The 17,569-nt window shown below is 45.9% G+C and overlaps 1 protein-coding gene across 1 annotated transcript in view; it reads left to right on the top strand.

Annotated features, from left to right (window-relative positions):
- Positions 1 to 17,569, top strand: part of DNAJC11 (DnaJ heat shock protein family (Hsp40) member C11) — a 595,493-nt gene that overhangs the window by 545,232 nt on the left and 32,692 nt on the right. The window lies entirely within an intron of this gene.

Raw genomic sequence — 17,569 nt, 5'->3', positions numbered from 1 at the left:
TACTAATGCAAGAACTGTTGATGTGTGTATGTATATTGTTTGAGGAAACCTTTGTTTTATTATTTCTATAGGCACCTTGAAGCTTATGTTCATTTTCACTTTTGCTTTCTGTAAATAAGAATCCATGCCATGTTGTTGGTTTCGAAAATCTTTTTAATCGGCACTGCACTTTTAGAATTACCTTATAGAAAATGTTTTGAACAGCTCTGGATATGTTTCTGAGATGGTTTTTCAGGATCAGATCTCCTTGCTGTAAATTTATTGGCATATGTTTGTATGACATGTCTTTTTTCAATGTTGTTTGTCATCATCATTGAGGGGTCAAAGAGATCACATACTCAAATACTGGATTGTAATCCTAGCACTTCCCAGATTGAAACTGTGAAATCCTGTGCAAAAAGAAACAATCAGTCAGTGTGATCTTGTGAGCTTTTTTTTTTTTTTAAACAAATTAAGTTGTTTTTTATTTCTTTTTTTATTTGGGTTGGTTCAAGTAAAATTCTTTTCAAGTACAAATAACAAAGATAAAAAGAAAAAGACAAAGTAAAACACCAAATAAATTATCATATCAATTCTATCTACGTATTGCTCAAAAATGTAATTATAATGCTTTTGATTGGGTTCCAATCTATTGCTGAGTTTTAATCCAGTCTTCATACAGTCCCTAAGTACAATTACATCTTAAGGGTTGCCATTTTCATAAATGATACACCTCCTCCAGGTGCATGATTTTCTTAATTTTTTATATTAATTTTGAGACTGTATGAGTGGGAGGTTATATGAGCTCTATTTTTGAGCAATGACTGATCCTGCCAACTATGATCTAAAAAAGACTAACCTCGCTGTAGCCCTACGATTGCCATTGTCTTTCCAACTCCCTACAATTGCAACTCCTCCGTTGTTACTCAGCTCAAAGCCTTAGGTTCTTCCTTTCTCTCTCGAATCGTGTCCCAAAAAGGTTGTAAATTTGGCCATTCTAATATGATATGCATCCACTTTTTGACAGTACTAAGTCACCTGGTGCATACATTTCTATATTCTGTGGCTGTTTTATGCAGCCTTTCATGGGTTTAATAATAATCCGTATTGAAAGAAATACTGAAGGTAACATAAATCAGAGCTTACAGAGAGGATAGGGATAGCCATATTCATCTTCTTCCAATTAGCAGAGAAAACTGGTGGGGTTATTAAGATCTCTAACCACTGAGCCCAGCTTTTAGTAAAATCTCATATTATAGTATCTAATAAATTCTGATATGTACATTCTGTAAAGACCAGGAAGGGGAGCATGGCTAAAGACGGCATTAACTAGGCATTTGCTAGTTTGATTATGTAGAGTAAAGTAAATATTTCTAAATATATATATATATTTTTTTAAAAGCTCTTGTGCTGTTATGTATATTTTTGTTATAGTACAGTAAATGAGCTTACCCCTTTTCTGTCTAGTATTTGATCGATCTCTCATCGATTGCTGAGACCGGTCTCTGAGAGTGTATAGAAGCTTCCAGCAGTTTGGGGTTATCCAATGATAGAATGCAGCCTCTTTTTGTATTCTTTAATTATTCAACCATTGTGAATGGGCAAAACTTACTTAACTTTTTGAAAAAGATATCCTTAAATACTTTGGAAAGTCACAAGGCATATCACAGGACCCCCTGCTCACCAGCCATATAAATAATTATATGTCAGAAGTATTGATCCTGAATAGCTGAAATTCCAATCTTGTGAAGGTTTTGGGCAATGGCGGTGAGATAATACAATTTAAATTCGGGTAGTGCCAGACTATTCCCCCCCCCCCCAAACAATCTTTTAATGTGGCACATAGTTTGAGCCGATCAACTCACTATTGTTCTGCATTCTGTCCATCAATTGTTCTTTTTGCATTGATCAACTCACCAAGTTTTACCTGCTCATACAAAGGGGATAATTAATCTTGGAAAAATATTTTTCTAACTGCTGCTCCATTAAACTGTTGCTCTTAGATACTTTAGTGGCTGGTTCTTGACGAGGCAAGTCTAATAGTGGCAAATTCTCTCTAATTTACTGGGCGTTTTACTTGTTTTTTAACATGCTCATACTAGCTTTTAGTTATTTGTAGAAGAAATACTATCTGTGTGTATTTTACCTGTGTTCCAAGCCAGCACATCACTTTACACTCCTTTACATTGTTCATCCCTGAGATCCCCAGTCCAGCGCGTTCAGTATTTGTGAGGAGGCAACTGAGGGCTTTCATTGATTTTTAACTTCTCTTGGTCCGCTACACTGCGGAGGCCGCCATTTTATCAGGTTTGTGGTCTGGCTGTTCTGCAGTCAGATAACATAAATAGAGAGCCTGGCACTGACACGCAGGGGGCGTGTGCCAAAGGCATCCCAGGAGCAAGCCCATCTGCTCCCGAATGTCGTTAGGCGCCTGGGACTCTTTTTCTGCACCCTCAGAGGTAAGCGTCTCTCCTGTCAAACTCTATCATAGAAATGATCTTAAAAAGCCTGAGACCAGCTGCTTACATTTCACCCCCAACACCCTTAGCGTCTAGAAGGGCCAATCTTCTGCTATAAATGTAGATTCTCCCGTCCTGTCGCATATGTAACCTCGCCACCCAGCAACAGGCAGAGCCCTATTCGTGATGATATCTGGCCTCACAACTCAATAACCTTTATCTACTGAATTATTTACCCTTACACTGTACCTTAGTCCAGTTCCCCTGCACTAAAAGGACGCTGCTGGAACACAACGTCCATCCCCAAACATGCAGTCAGGAGGAGGAACAGCAAACAAAGTCAGCTAGTAGCTATTGCCATTCTGGATTCCCTCAAAGCGGAGCTCATGGGGCGGAAATAGCTGTATTCAAGCTGGAAACCCCACACAGTGACATATGGAAAGGTGCTCTAGTATACATCCCCCCGCCCAAGAACAATTTTAGTCATAAACTAGCATATCGACTAGCACCTCGTGCTATCCACAGAGAACTTTCTCCTGATGGGGAACTTCAACTATTACACAGAAATAGGCACTGACTGTGATGTGTTTCTCCTACTATCCAATCTTGAAATGCTAGACCTTCACTTGATAGTGACTGGACCCACACATTCTGCAGAACACACATTGGACCTCATTTTGTTTATTCTAGGTTCCTCCACGCAGACATCCCAGAGCCGTTAACATGGACCGACCAATTTCTGATTAGCTTTCAGATCCCTATCAGGGACACTCTCTCAAAACTTAAAATGGATAAGCGCCTGAGATCGAGCCCATAGAAGCAGGTCATTCTGGATTACTTCGACTTGGCATTCCCTGCTCCTAATCTAGAAAGTATGCAGGACATTAATTCTGCCACAAATATGTTTTAAGAATCTCTTTTCTAAGCACTAGAAGTAGTCGCACCTTACAAACCACACATTTAGTAGGCCTTATGCCCACTGGTACACAGCCGAACTGAGGGTTGACAAATCGAGCCGCAAAAGACTGGAACGAAAGTGGAGGGCCTCAAAAGCAGCTACAGATAAAAAACTAGCACTAGGTGCCTATCGCCCCAAAAGAAGGGCAGCACACAGACAATCTACAATCAATAGGATTGATCAAGCAGGAAACTCCACAAAAGAATTATTCAAGGTCCCAAATGAATTTACCAAACCCTGTGCCTGCATCTCCGCTATCCCTGCCTCTCAGACTTATGCGATACTTTAGCGAGCCACTTTGAAACCAACATTTTAAATATCGAAATTTCCACACTAATGCTACATCTTCCAGCTACTCATGCCCTACAAAATGCAAATACCTCAACAGTGCTTGAAAGGTTCGACCCTATCTCTCAAATTCCGGTTTTAGATCTGCTAGCTAAAACCCAAATCAGGCTTTCCCTCCGATCCTTGCCCCCCTCATATGCTAACTACTCTACCCACCCTTCTTGCTCACACCATTGCCTCTCTCTGCAACCGATCACTGATCCTAGCTGTTGTACCTTGGGAATAGGAAGATGCACATGTTACATCCACACTAAAAAGCCCAATGCAGATATAAAGGAGTCAGATAAGTATTGCTCTATATATCTTCTGCCTCTGATGGGCAAAGTTCAGGAGTTCAACGTTAACAAACAGCTCTCCTCCTATTTAAAGAACCACCATCTTTTGGATGCCTCACGTGTGGACTTTAAAGCCTCCCATAGTACAGAAACCACCTTATTAGCAGTAGTAGACGCCAGAGTTCCAGCAATGCTGGTTCTTTTCGACCTGTCGGCGGCGTTTGATACTGTCTCACATTCCATCTTGATTCAATGCCTCCACTAGATAGGTACATAGGTAAGTACCCTTGAATGGTTTAAAGACTTTCTCAACTGCAGGACCCAAATGGTTTCTATTAGCACCTTTCAATCCAAGACCCTCTCCCTTAGCAATTGGTTTCCTCAAGGCTTCTCCTTGAGCCCCCACACTCTTTAACATCTATGTAGCTTCCCTTGCCTAGCTAGTAAAGTCTTCGTGTTTTGAGATACTTTCCTATGCAGACGATACCCAACTAGTCATCTCCTTTATGTCTGATATTGATAATGTCAAACACAGATTAATCTTCTGCCTGAGAAAAATGCCACATGGATGTCCCTTAGTTGTCTTCAGTTAAACTGAGACAAAACCGAGATCTTTCTGTTAAGCAAAGCTGAGCCGTACAGGTCGGTGGACTAGTGGCCTGATAAGCTTGGCCATGGGCCATCTCCTTGCAAGACAGCTAGAGACGTGGGTATACACCTGGATAAAAACCCATTGATGAAGGACCAGGTCATATTCACATGTGGCCAGTGTTCAGAAGCTATGTACCTTCTTAGGAGAATTTTTCAGTGGCTTTAATAATCAGCCGCCTTGATTATGGAAATGCTCTAATACTAGTGTCCAACAAATCTCTTCTCTCTAAGAGGCAGGTTGTCTAAAACTCTGCAGGCTGCCTGTTTAAAGAACTGCCACAAGGTGCACTATTGGCCTCCTTGCTCAGAGTCATCTAGTAGCTCCCTATCAGGAGAAAAGCATTGTTCAAACTTCTCTGTCTGGCTCACAAATCCTGATCGGTAAAGACCCCAAATACTTACAGGAGAAACTCATATTTTACTGTCCAGACAAAAATTTAAAATTAAAAAATACATTTCTCTTATGTCCTTGCCAGAACCGTACGTCGAAATACAGCAGCCTAGTTTTTTCTTAGCTAGCCTCCTTCCACTGGCATAGGGTCCCCATGTATATTTGTGCATGTACCGACATCACAGGTTTTAAAAAAACATCTTAAAACTTGGTTATTCTGATCTGCTGCTACTCTATTTGACTGTCGCTATAGGGCCGAGATGCCCCTCCCTGGGGCAAGTCGTAAGCGCTATATTAAGTACCCACTAACATACCAATAATTACTATTGATACTCACTTCTGTTATCAACTGTAGACGTACTGGAATCTACTTTTGACAGTAAAGTGGTTGAAGAAGTTGGCACTTTTATAGAGGGGGGGGTCTCTTATGTGGTGCTTTACATTTAAGAGAAAATAGTGATACTTTTGTTGGGCTGTGTACTGAATTACTATTTAATTACATGCTACCCTTTTTCATGGCACCCCAAGCAAGGTGGCTGCAATTGTGACCTTAGTGTGTTACAATCATCACACCTCCGTATACGGAACTCCTCAAAAGGAACTCATGGAAACACCATGCATATTTGGCCCCCTAGTGTCCCCCTTAGTGTCCATCAGCCTCTTTTACAGGTTCTCTTTTACAGGTTCTCCAGTTCAAGGTTTTAATGTAAGGTATGTGTTTGAGAAAATTAAACATACAATAATTATGGGTATGCTATTTGATCTGCACATCTATTCTTTTACGGAATTGTAATTTTTTTTACCAGTTTCAAATCAATCACATGTCATAGGGGTGCTCTCATTGTGTCACAATACCCTCCCACTTGAGAATAGATCCACTAGAACTGTAAAAATAGTCTAGATCCAAAGTCCAACAAATACACCGAAGCACACCACTCTTGAGTTACTCTTATTCTTTGCAAGTAATCCGCGGCCCAGCCAATCGTAAGGTGTCCTTTGAAGAAGTTCACCACAAATGATGAGTCAGGTCACTGTTGATATTTTAATTAATTCCATTACAGACCAAAAGCAGTAGCCGACGTGCATTTCGTCCTCCTGGACTTTCTCAAGGCTTAAATTCAAATTCTTGGGGTATGTTCAGTATCATACAATTCATACAAAAAATGTATATGCTAAAATTTCCAATGGAATGTAAGTAGAAATATGTAAATCCAAAAGTGTAGGTAAGTGAGGAGTCCAAATAGCAGCCACTATATGCTCTATAAGAACTTGTTTGTATCTTGAGTCACGTGTTAATCATTTTTTACGAGCTCAGTTTTCGGTGAGTCAGGACCTTGATAAGTCCACTCTTCACGACGCCGCATTAGCAGTAAATCTGTCAGGTTTTTTTTCCAACTGTTTTTATTGATAGCGTTGCTTCACATTACATCTTATAGAATTATCGTGTGTGTCCTTACATTTTAACACTATACATTGATGTGCTACAATCTCTGCGACCTATCAAATCACAATATATTTGCGACGCTCTTTCATTTTATCTTAACTGTAAAACAACCCCCAATGAACACATTGGACATAAACATTTCCCCCCTCCCTCCCCGGCAGCTGTCAACATCACTATTTGTGCAGTGTGTGGGCGTTCAGGTTGGATGATGTACCTAGTTTAAGTTATTGTGAGTGCGGGGGGGCCTAATCTAACTTCGGTACAGGGTACCTGTAGAGCGTGTGTAGATGACTGTGTGGGTTTTGTTTCCTTGTTTTTCTGGGCTGCTGCTACTGTCACCTCTGTTAACATTTGTCCCCAATCCATCAGGTCACTCTACATTTTCATCCATTCCTACTGCCCTAAGGCGGCATTCTTTCGCCACACCCGATTCACGCACGTCAGCTTTCCATTTATTCAATATGGGTGGTGTGGAAAGAATCCAATGTATCGCGGTCCGTCTTTTTGCCAGGACCAGTCCCAGCATCAGGAACTTATGTCGTATCCATGTCCCCCTTTTCGGCGTTGGGAGGATGCCTAGTAAGCACTGTTTTATGGAAATATTGGTTTTTGAGGCAAGCTCCTTTATGCTGACGTCCAGGCCTTGACGAACCCATATGGTCAAGCCCCCTGATGGCCGACCTTTGGCTCCTTTTGTTGCCGGTATATGATAGTTTAAAGTACCCTACACAATGTTGTGGTGCCAAAAGCCATGTCTCCTGGAAGAGACATATGTCGAAGCAGTTAATGAAGGCCAGCCAATCTGGGGATGTAAGTTTGGAACTCAACCTCGCAATGTTCCATGATATCAACAAACATTGGCTAGCGGTGCGATGCATATTTGATATGCCATGTAACTCCACTGATGCGGTTTTGATGGGCCCAGTCTGGCCCACTGACTGGGGAGACAGTGGGTTTGCCACTTGGATGGACTTAGTAGATATATTTGAGCAATTGGGATCCCTGTCTCTGTAACTGGCCTTGGGAACTATCGTGCTACCAATACTAACATAAGGTTATTGGTCCCTTTAGCTCCACTGGAGTGTTTTAGTTATGCTCGTGCTGACTCACTAGCTTCGTTGGTAATGAGAGGACATTTTTGATGGGCACGGCCATACTACTGTTACTGATGAAATTCCTAACTGTGTGCCTACCCCTGGAGACTGTTAGGTGACCAGCACAACCATGATACAGACCAGGCTCACCCAGCAGTCAATCGATACCTTCTAATAAGGAACTACCCATCCTACCTATATGTGGCTGCCCCGGGTGATTGTTTGTCGGGCTTACAGTCGGGGACCTCCTAAGTTGGATAGTTGAGTGTTCAGGGGAGCTGGTTCGAAATTCAAGGGCAAATAGATTATCGGCCAGCTCCTCACTCTGCATAGTTAGTTCTATGCAATCCAAATGGTTGAAGGGGGAGGTGAGTCTGCACACCTTAGTAAAATCTTCTCTGATCACTGAACGACAACCCCCTACGTGCCGTATCCAGTGGATTGCCTTGTTGGTTAACAACTCCACACTTTCAAAGTTTTTTCTATGGACCAACTTTGGGACATTCACCATGTAAATTCTATGGCTATTGTCTGCTCTGGTAGTACTCTGATCCCACCCCCCCTTCTTGTGTGCTGTATTTGTTATTTGTACATGCAGGCATATTAATGTTATTACTCCTGTTGATGCTCCTATTAAGCATTGGGCGGCCATTTGGTACATCAGTGTTGCGGACCCTAGCAGTGGTACGAATAAGAGGGGGTGCATTATTTGTGCTGGGACAAGCTAATGAAGATGTTGGGGAAATTTTCCTCTTGGCTACCTCGCTAAAGGATAGGGTAGCGTTCTTCTGGTTACCAGCGGACTGTGGGGCGCTAAGTTCTGCCTGGGCTGGGAATAGGCTTGATGGTGGTGAGTTGGTGACTCCATTGGATACGCAGCTTTTTGGGGGGGACCCTCCTGCTGTCAAGCGCACCAACCGCCATAGTCAGATTCTCCATCGTTGACTTCAAAAACCCAATTTCATCACGAAGCGAGCATACCACTTTAAGTATATCCTGCAGTTCCGATGATTTTTTAACTAGTGGCTCTGTGATGACACCTGGAATTAATGTGGGGGGCTGCATAATTCCCTCCCCCTGGATGTTTGACAGTATGTCATATCTATTGGAACAAAACACTGTGGGCTCAAGGATTTGGGGATGGTTGACCTCTAGTTCAACTTGGCTAAGAGCGCTAGCAGCGGAATCTACCTCCTTAGTTGTATTTATCCGACACTCTCCCTTAGTATTGCGATTTTTCTTGTGCATAGTAAACATGGCTGGAATAGCTGGGCCGTTTACAGAGCCAGCACACAGAGTATGAACATTACCAGAGGGAAGCTTGGGCCTATGCATACTCGGATTTGTGTCTGGTGTTAAAATATCCTCACATTCTTCAATTGGCACATCTAGACTGTCCATTACACAGTTATTACCAGACTGCTTGGTTACCTTCCATGCCTTTTTCCTTTTAACGCTTCTGCCCGCGTTACCTCCCTCCCCACCCCCATCTCCGCCGCTTTCCATCAGCTTTCTTTTCCTCATAACCGGGGTGATGAGTTACGGTTGCAAGGGTTGGCTCTTCCACCTGTCCTGTTGCTAGATTAATCAAAATGCAGATTTTAGGCTCGGGTGGCTAAAAGAGCAAGCAAAAGAAATAGGTGCACAGTACCTTTCTTTCCGGGATTAGACTCCCGTGGCGTTCCAGCACTAGAGGGCAGACGATAGGGGGATGGCCGCGGTGCGGGAGGCCAGCAGCGCTCTTAACGGGCCTCCAGGCACGGGCGTTAGCGTCCCGGCCGGTGCCGCCGTGGCGGTAGTGCCTGTAGGAGTTGTAGTCCCCTGTCAGAAGGTGCTGGGTAAAGCGGAGCAGGGCAAGCGGCGGCCATTCCCCTCACAGCGGCAGAGTGATCAGGTGAGCTCGTTCCGCGTTGCGGGAGGCCAGCAGCGCTCAACACGCCTCCAGGCGCAGGCGGTAGTGCCTCTGGGCTTTGTAGCCCCCTGTCAGAAGGTGCTGGGTAAAGTGGAGCAGGGCAAGCGGTGGCCGTTCCCCTCACTGCGGCAGAGTGATCAGGTGAGCGCGTCCCCATGGAAATATACGCACTGCTGTTGCTGCGCAGACGATCTGGACCACCTGGTTCCAGTATAATTGTAAACGTGTGCAGCTCCAGGTCGTGTGTAAAAAGGTAGAAGGGTCAGTGCAGCATCTTGGGCAGGACGGCGTGGCTCCCGATGTGAACCGCGCTCTAAGCTGTGGTGTTACATATGTACGATGAAAATAGTGGAATTGGATTAACTTAAACCTAGCGTTACTTGTCCCTTCCGCCATCTGTGCTAGTGCTCTTTTCCATTCTCCGTCTGTCAGTGGAGTAGGTAGGTCTACCTCCCATTTCCTCCTTATGGCCGACAGATCAGGCACCCGGTCTTTCAACACTGCGTATATGCGCAAAATCAGGCCTCTGCAGGAGCCTGGATCCAGGAGCGTCATTAATGTATGTGACTCCTGTGGCTCTTCCGGGAATGTGGTCCATATCTCCCTGACCATACGCAAGACCTTTGCATACTGCAGGAAATGGCCTGCCAGTACCTGAAACCAGTTTTGTGCCTCCTCAAAAGTGAGAAAGGTCATGTTCTGATATAGATCCCAAGCCCTTTTGCATCCTCCCTCGTACCACTTTGAGATGTCCATTGTTGCCTGGATGTTTTGAAACCCCTTCAACCACCGAAGAGGTAGCGCGTTTGCATACGGTGCCCTGCGGAGAACCAGCTTGACAGCCTGTTCCCAGGCTTCTATAACCTGCTGAACTATATAGGGCGTTTTTTGGGATCCTTGATCCCATCATGAGATACTTCTGCAGTTGTTTCTCCTGATTCCAGTCTCCCGATAGTTCTTTGTCCACCGTGCGTTCCTCCATGCACCATTGTGTGGCATGTTGTAGCAAAGCCCCTAAATAGTATAACCTGAGGTCCGGTAACCCAAGGCCTCCTGCATTCATGTCCTATTTTACTCTATTTTGACCTCCAGCCCACACCAAGGAAATCAAAAACTATTTAATATATCAAAAGTTGGTTTTTGGATTCTACAGAAGGAATTCTGTAGGACGTATAAGCAGCGGGGCAACACCACTATTTTCGAAAGAGCCACTCTTCCCATAATTGAGAGTGTATGTGTTTGTGCGTGTGTGTGTGTGTGTGTGTGAGTGAGAGAATGTGTGTGTGTGTGAGTGAGAGAATGTGTGTGTGTGTGTGAGTGAGAGAATGTGTATGTGTGCGTGCCTTTGTGTGTGTGAGAGGGGGAGAGAGAAAGAGAGCAGAGAGCCTGCATGTGTGAGTATGCAGGTTTGCGTGTGTGTGTGTGTGTGTGGGTGGGTGAGAAAGAGAGAGCGTGCATGTGTGCCTGTGTGTGAGAAAGAGAGAGGGAGTGTGCATGCGTGTGTGTGTGTGTGAGAGAGAGGGAGAGAGAGAGCGTGCATGTGTGCGTGTGTGAGAGGGAGAGAGAGAGAGCTTGTGTGCGTGAAAGAGAGAGAGAGTTGATGCTGCATGGCAGAGCATGTTGGGGATCCCACAGCAACCCTCGAACCCCTCTAGGCATGTGTTTCGTGGAAAACATGAATCTGACTCCAACTCGAGGTTTGTAGGCGTGTGTAGGGCACCCTGCCATCCCAGAACAGTAGACTGGGTGTTAACTCTGCTAATTACAAACACAATTAATATAATGCACACATTGAAGCACGGAGGTTTCGAATCGGATGAAGGTCTACGTTGGTTTTGATTAGATGAATCGGGTGGCTCTGTATCATAGGTTATTAGACTTGGATTCCTTTACTGTCTTGATGTATCAAACTTTTATGAAGCTGTCTTGTTATGCATGATTTAATTACGAGATGTAAATATGCACACTAGTTAATTACAATCTTAACTTAGTAATATTAAACTGTTTAGCACATTGGGGGTTGTCATGGCTTGACAAAGGGATTGGTTTCCGAGAAGAATCCGATCTGCACATAGTTATTGTAAAATGTTTATTATTGCATAATATCAATGTTTATTATTGCATAATATCACTGAATTACACAACCGGTACGTGCAAGCCTTTAAATACAGGAGATGCCGTTGCTATTTAGGGCCACGGGATGGCAGTGTTAGTCTCTTAGAGGTGCGCGCGTGGCGTGAAAGTGATAGCGATCAGGCGAGCGATGCGCTTACTGAGCATGAGGAATGCCATATGGCGCCTCTGCTCAAGCGCGCCCGCGCACATGCACTGCAAGCTGTTGGCGGCGGTAGCATTTTTTTGAAGCCCTTACTTAAAGTCTCGCCAGACCAGCGCAAGCGCTGGGTCAGGCGAGACCTAAAAAGGAGCGGGGACAGCGGTCAATCCTGTCTCGTGCCCCTTTTGATCCGTATAGCTTCCGAGACTATGCTCCCATTTCGTACCCGAGCTCTCGGCTGCCAGTATAGCAATTTGACCCACGAGATGTATTCCCCCCCACCCCCCTGAAACCCATCCTTCCTAGCACTTCCCAGAGGTACTCCCACCGCAAAGTATCGAAGGCCTTTTCGATGTCTAAGGCAACCACCGCAGCTCTATGGTCACCGCCGGCAACCGAGTGGAGAACATGAGACAACCTTCTTAAGTTCATATGCGTGCCTCTCCCGGGTATTAACCCACACTGATCTTCATGTACTAATGATGATGTTACTACGTTTCTTAGTCTATTGGCCATGACCTTGGCCAGTCGTTTAGCTTCTGCTCCCAACGTAGACAAGGGCCTGTACGCCGCCGGATCCTCCGTGTTTCTACCGGGTTTGGGGAGCATTATTATCTGTGCCTCCCTCATAGAATGTGGCAAGTGTCCGGACATTTTTGCTTCTTGCAACATTTCCAGCAAACGCGGGAGCAGAATATCCGCATAGTTATGATAAAATTCCACCGGGAGCCCGTCCGGGCTTGGCGATCTGTAATGAGCCATGCCCTGTAGTGCTTACTGCAATTCCCCCAGCTGAAGTGCTGGCTCTAGTTCCCCCCTTTGGTCATCTGTAAGTCGTGGGAGGGGAACATCCGAAATATACCCCCCCTCTACAGGGACCCCATGACCAAGGTTTTTGCGGTAAGTGTCTGATAGATGTTGGAATAGCACAGTGTTGACCCCCATCTGTGTGTTGGCCTTGTCTCCATCAGAGCGCTGCAACGTTAATATCAGCAGAGCAGGGTGCTCACATTTTAAAAGCCACGCCAGTAACCTCCCTGATCTATCCTCTCTATGTAGTGGTTGCCGGTATTCTCTCCGAACTAAGCAATCTAGTCTGTCCCAGATCTCCCCCACCCTGTGTTGTGCCTGCAAGAGTGAATCATTAGGGGGCTGCGCTGAACCCTCGCAAGTCGATCCTCAGCCTCTTTCAATTCTGCCTCTAACTGTCTTCTGGTTCCTCCCACTCTGGACAGACGGTCCCCTCTATTAACCACTTTAAAAGTGTCGCACTCTGTGCTCCTGGTCTCGGCGGTAGACCACTTTGTGGCAAAGTACCCTGCAACAACCTCCATGGGTTCTTCTCTGAATACTGGATCAAGCAATGCTGCTGGTTGTAATCTCCACAGTGGAGCCTGTGGCCCAATTCTCTTGGGTCCCCATACCAGCAGCACCGGGGTGTGATCTGACAGAAAACGACCCAACACTTCAGTCTCCGTCACTTCATCACATGCCTCTCGAGAAAGCAGGAAGCGATGGATTCTAATCTGTACCTTGCGGGCAGGGGTATAACAAGTGTAGCTTTGCTCGCCTACGTGCGAGTCTCACCAAATATCCACACAGTTGAGTCTGCCCATCACCTCACCCAGGGCTGTTATCATGTGTGGTTTAGTGTGTTGTTTCGGTGGGTACCTATCCAATAGGCCGTCAAGCACACAATTAAAGTCGCCCGCCCATATCAACGGCATCCCAATGTACTGGAGAAGCCGGGCTCCTATGTTTGTGAAAAATTCCTCGTCATCTATGTTCGGAGCATATATGTTAACCAGGCACACTTCGATCCCATCAAGCACACCGTGTACTATGACATACCTGCCCTCTACATCTGCCTCATATGTATGTAATTTCAACGGAACCTGTGGGGCCACCCATATGGCTACCCCCCTAGCATAGGTAGAGTAGGTAGAGGGGAACAACTGCCCTCTCCACTTTCTGTGTCCCGGTGTTGAACAAGTGTGTCTCCTGTAGCATGGCGATCTGAATGCCCTGCCTCCGCAAATATGTTTGTATTCTGTACCGCTTAACAAATGAATTTAACCCCCTCACATTCCACGGTATAATTTTGAATTGTCCCATATCATCCTGCCCGTATCTGTCTTGTCTTTTTTTGTGTAGGTGCTGAATAATGCCCCCTTTGCTGCCGGCGAGGCCCTTAAACTGAATAATTCGAACATCCCACCCCCCGGGAAGACACTTTAATAACAAAACGTGCATCCCTATGTAACCCCAAACCCCACCCCTCCCATCCCTACCCTTAAACACCATAAACAAACATACTTCCGTTGCTGTAACTTTAATATTCGAAAACAAAAGCAACCATACATTTCCGCACTTCATACTTATCATACCTCAAAATCAACATGCACACAGTACTCGTTAAATCATACTAGACTTCTGCCAGGCCAGAGAGTAACGAGCTTCCCAGACCCGCTATGTGTCCGCCTGCAGCGCCCCCCTGACCCTGGACATCACTCACCCTCACTCTACTCTCCACTGACCCTACCTGCTCATACCCACAATCATTCAATATATACGAACATCCAAAGAGAAAATAAATCTAGAATAGAAAAAGAAAACGTCAGAAGGAAATTGAGGTCATCAGAATACAAGACAATTAGAGAGATCAAATGAGGAAAAAGAAGGAGAATAGGGGGGGCTTCGTGGGCCGCTCTGCCGAATCCAGTCCGCCAGCCAGGGATTGATGGGGACCAGCTTCACTGCTACTCGGTTCCCTGTCCAAGAAGTGCGTCAGTTTTAAGTTATGATCCCCATAGAGCCAGCCATTAAGTTCTATTTTCCTGCTTTTGTCATCTTGATCCGTCAATAACCCAGGAGCCCCCCTGCTGCGGCGTGTCTTCAACGATATCTCCTGTACCCGTCTCGGAGCCCGTGGCTGTCACCACCTCCACTAGTGCTCTGACAGCCCCTATTCCTCCTGCTGTGTCGCTTGATCAATTCTGGGAGATTTCCTGCCCTGTCTGCCAGAATCTGATTGTTCCAAGTCCAGGGATCCATCCCTTCTGACCACCACTCTTTGCGTCAATCCAGAGGACTGCCTGGGTCCCTGCCGCCGGGGATTGCTCTTGCTTCTTTGGAACTGGTCGGAGGTATCCTCTCCTCTTTCCCTCTGGGCAGTGACCTCTTGCTTCTGTGAATCTCCAGCCAATCCCAGACCGCCTCCAGTGTGGTAAAAAAGTGAGCTCTATCAGCATGAAGTACCTTAAGTTTTGCTGGATACAGGAGCATACTTTGTAAGTTCATGGCTCGCAGTTTTGGTTTCACCGCAATAAAGGACGCGATCTGCTGCTGAACTAGGTGTGTTTAATCTGGGAACATACTCATTTTTTGATTTCCGAAGACAGGGTCTCCATCTTGTCTCGCGGCTTTCAGGATACAGTCTTGGTCCCTAAAATGTAAGATCTGTGCTATTATTGTCCTAGGCGGCACTCCTGGCGGCAGTGGCGCCGCTAGCGCCTGGTGAGCCCTCTCAACTATGAAGATGGGGGAAGGTGCAGCAGATGGGGGAAAGTGCAGCTGCGGGGAACACCTCCTTAATCCACTTTTCCAGTAAGAGTTCCGGCTCTTTCCCCTCGACCCACTCCGGGTATCCAACAAAACGCAGATTACATCTGCGGGAGCAACCCTCTGTATCCTCAGCCCGGCACAGCTTGTGCGTGAGTTCAGTTAATGTTGATTTTAATGTGGTGATTTCCATCTGAAGCTCACTGACAGTTTATTCTGCACGCAGCAGTCCAATGTCTAGCGAGACTGCATCTATTTTTGCCTGGACTGTTACACTAGATGCATCAATTGCTACAAGTATCTGGGCTCCGGTAGGTTCCGGCAGGTTCCGGCATGGTCGATCCACCCCCCACCAAGTCCGTTCGCAGTGAGTCCAACCTCGGGGGCACTCCCTACGCAGTGTAATGGTCCATTTTCATCTGTTTTGCAGTTCTTTGGGGCCTGTCCTTGCCCTTTTTCAGAAACCAATATCCTATCGCGGGGGACTTCGCTGCGGTTTCGCCTCTCTTGGTCGTGCGGGAATCAAGATTGTGATCCGCAGCTCCCCCAGTGGGGGTGAGCCTGCAGGATCCGATAGTCGTCTTCACCGCGTGGTTTTTCTGTGCTCGTGCTCGATCGCAGTTACTACCACCGTCGTGTTTGGTTGCGTTCCTAATTAGGCATCAACGTGTTCGTATTGACCCGACACCGCAAGTCGGAGCAGGATCAGGGCCCCTTGATACAGTTCTGTCTGCCCCCTCACGTAGTTCTTAATATATTGCAATATTTTTAATTGAGATTTCCTAAGACAGATGAGGAGCCCTGGCACAGTCTTCTCTCTACTCAATGCGCTTGTGGGACGCTTGTTTTCTCTAGTGTCACCAGGCTGGCCGACCCAGGGCATAAGGGACCCCCTCTGCTCCCCATTTCTTGCTACCGGCTTTCATAGCAATGCCGGCAGTAGTTTTGGCCTCGCAAGGACTCGATTGGGCAGGATGATTAAGGTTTATTGGACGGGCGGCTTCAGAGCTCAGTAAGCTGCGTCTTCTCTGGCCGCCCTCTGGCCGCCATCTTTGCCACGCCCAGAGACCAAATTGAAGTGTTGTTTTGAGCAGTTATATATTTTTTGCATTGCCTATGTATCAGTGAGGGAAATAATGTAGTTCCTCCGTGATTGCATTATGGAGTGTCCCTGACTCAAATTCTGCTCTGAGGATCCTTGTAATGTTGCCATGCAACAAAAGCAAGAGGCTACTTTAGCAGTGCCATAGGGGGCACCACAGCAGCTGCAACAGCAGTGAATCCACAAACATTCATAGGTGCCTCCATTGTTGGAACAATAGCAGCAAATAATGCTGCAATCACAGCAGAGCGTTAGCAGCTACAATGGCAAGGACCACAGCAGCTGTCAGCACAATTTGGACAGCACAGCAACTACTGATGTAACCAAATCAGGAACCACAGCTTTCAACATGGCTGAGACAACAGCAACAACAGTTGTATTACCAGCAGAGACAACAAATTCAGCATGGACCACAGTTGTCCACAGTTACGACAGCAGCAACCACTCAAGTGACAAAAGCTGCCATTACAACAGAGACCATTTCAGTGACTGCAACTCTAACCATAGCAGCAACAGAAGTAGCCACAATAGCTTCAGCCACATCATTACTGCAAGGGCAACATAACGAACCACAACACTTAATACAGCAGCTACAACCAAAGCTGCTACTACAGTAGCAACACCTACAACAGTAGTTGCAAGGACAGGAGAGACAAAGCTTCCATCTAATCACAGCAGTCAGTACAGTAATGACAACATCTGCCTCCACGACTAGTACAACACATCACAACAGCTGTAACCGCAGCTTAGACCTCAGCTGCCACTACAGAATGGGCATCAGCAGCAACAACAGGGACTGCAGCAGCCACCAAGATGGGGGACAAAAACAGCTGCCAGACCAGGATGCATCATAGCAGTGACCACAGTTGCGAGCAGGGCAATGATAACAGCAGTTACCACAGTTTTAAACACAGCCAGGACAACAGCAAGAAGTAGTGTTGGCTACGACATCATCCACCATATCTGACATAATAATAACCGCTGCAAGAACAACAGAGGCCACTTAGGAGACCATACTTGTAAATGATAGTAGGTCCCACAGCACTCACCATGGCAGTGACTACAGTTGTACCCACAGTGGAACTACATCAGCCAGAGCTGCCACTGCATCATCAATCGG

This window comes from Triturus cristatus, chromosome 1_2 (genome assembly GCF_964204655.1).
Source record: "Triturus cristatus chromosome 1_2, aTriCri1.1, whole genome shotgun sequence".
In the NCBI taxonomy this organism is placed as follows: domain Eukaryota; kingdom Metazoa; phylum Chordata; class Amphibia; order Caudata; family Salamandridae; genus Triturus; species Triturus cristatus.
This window is presented reverse-complemented; position numbering and strand designations above follow the sequence as displayed.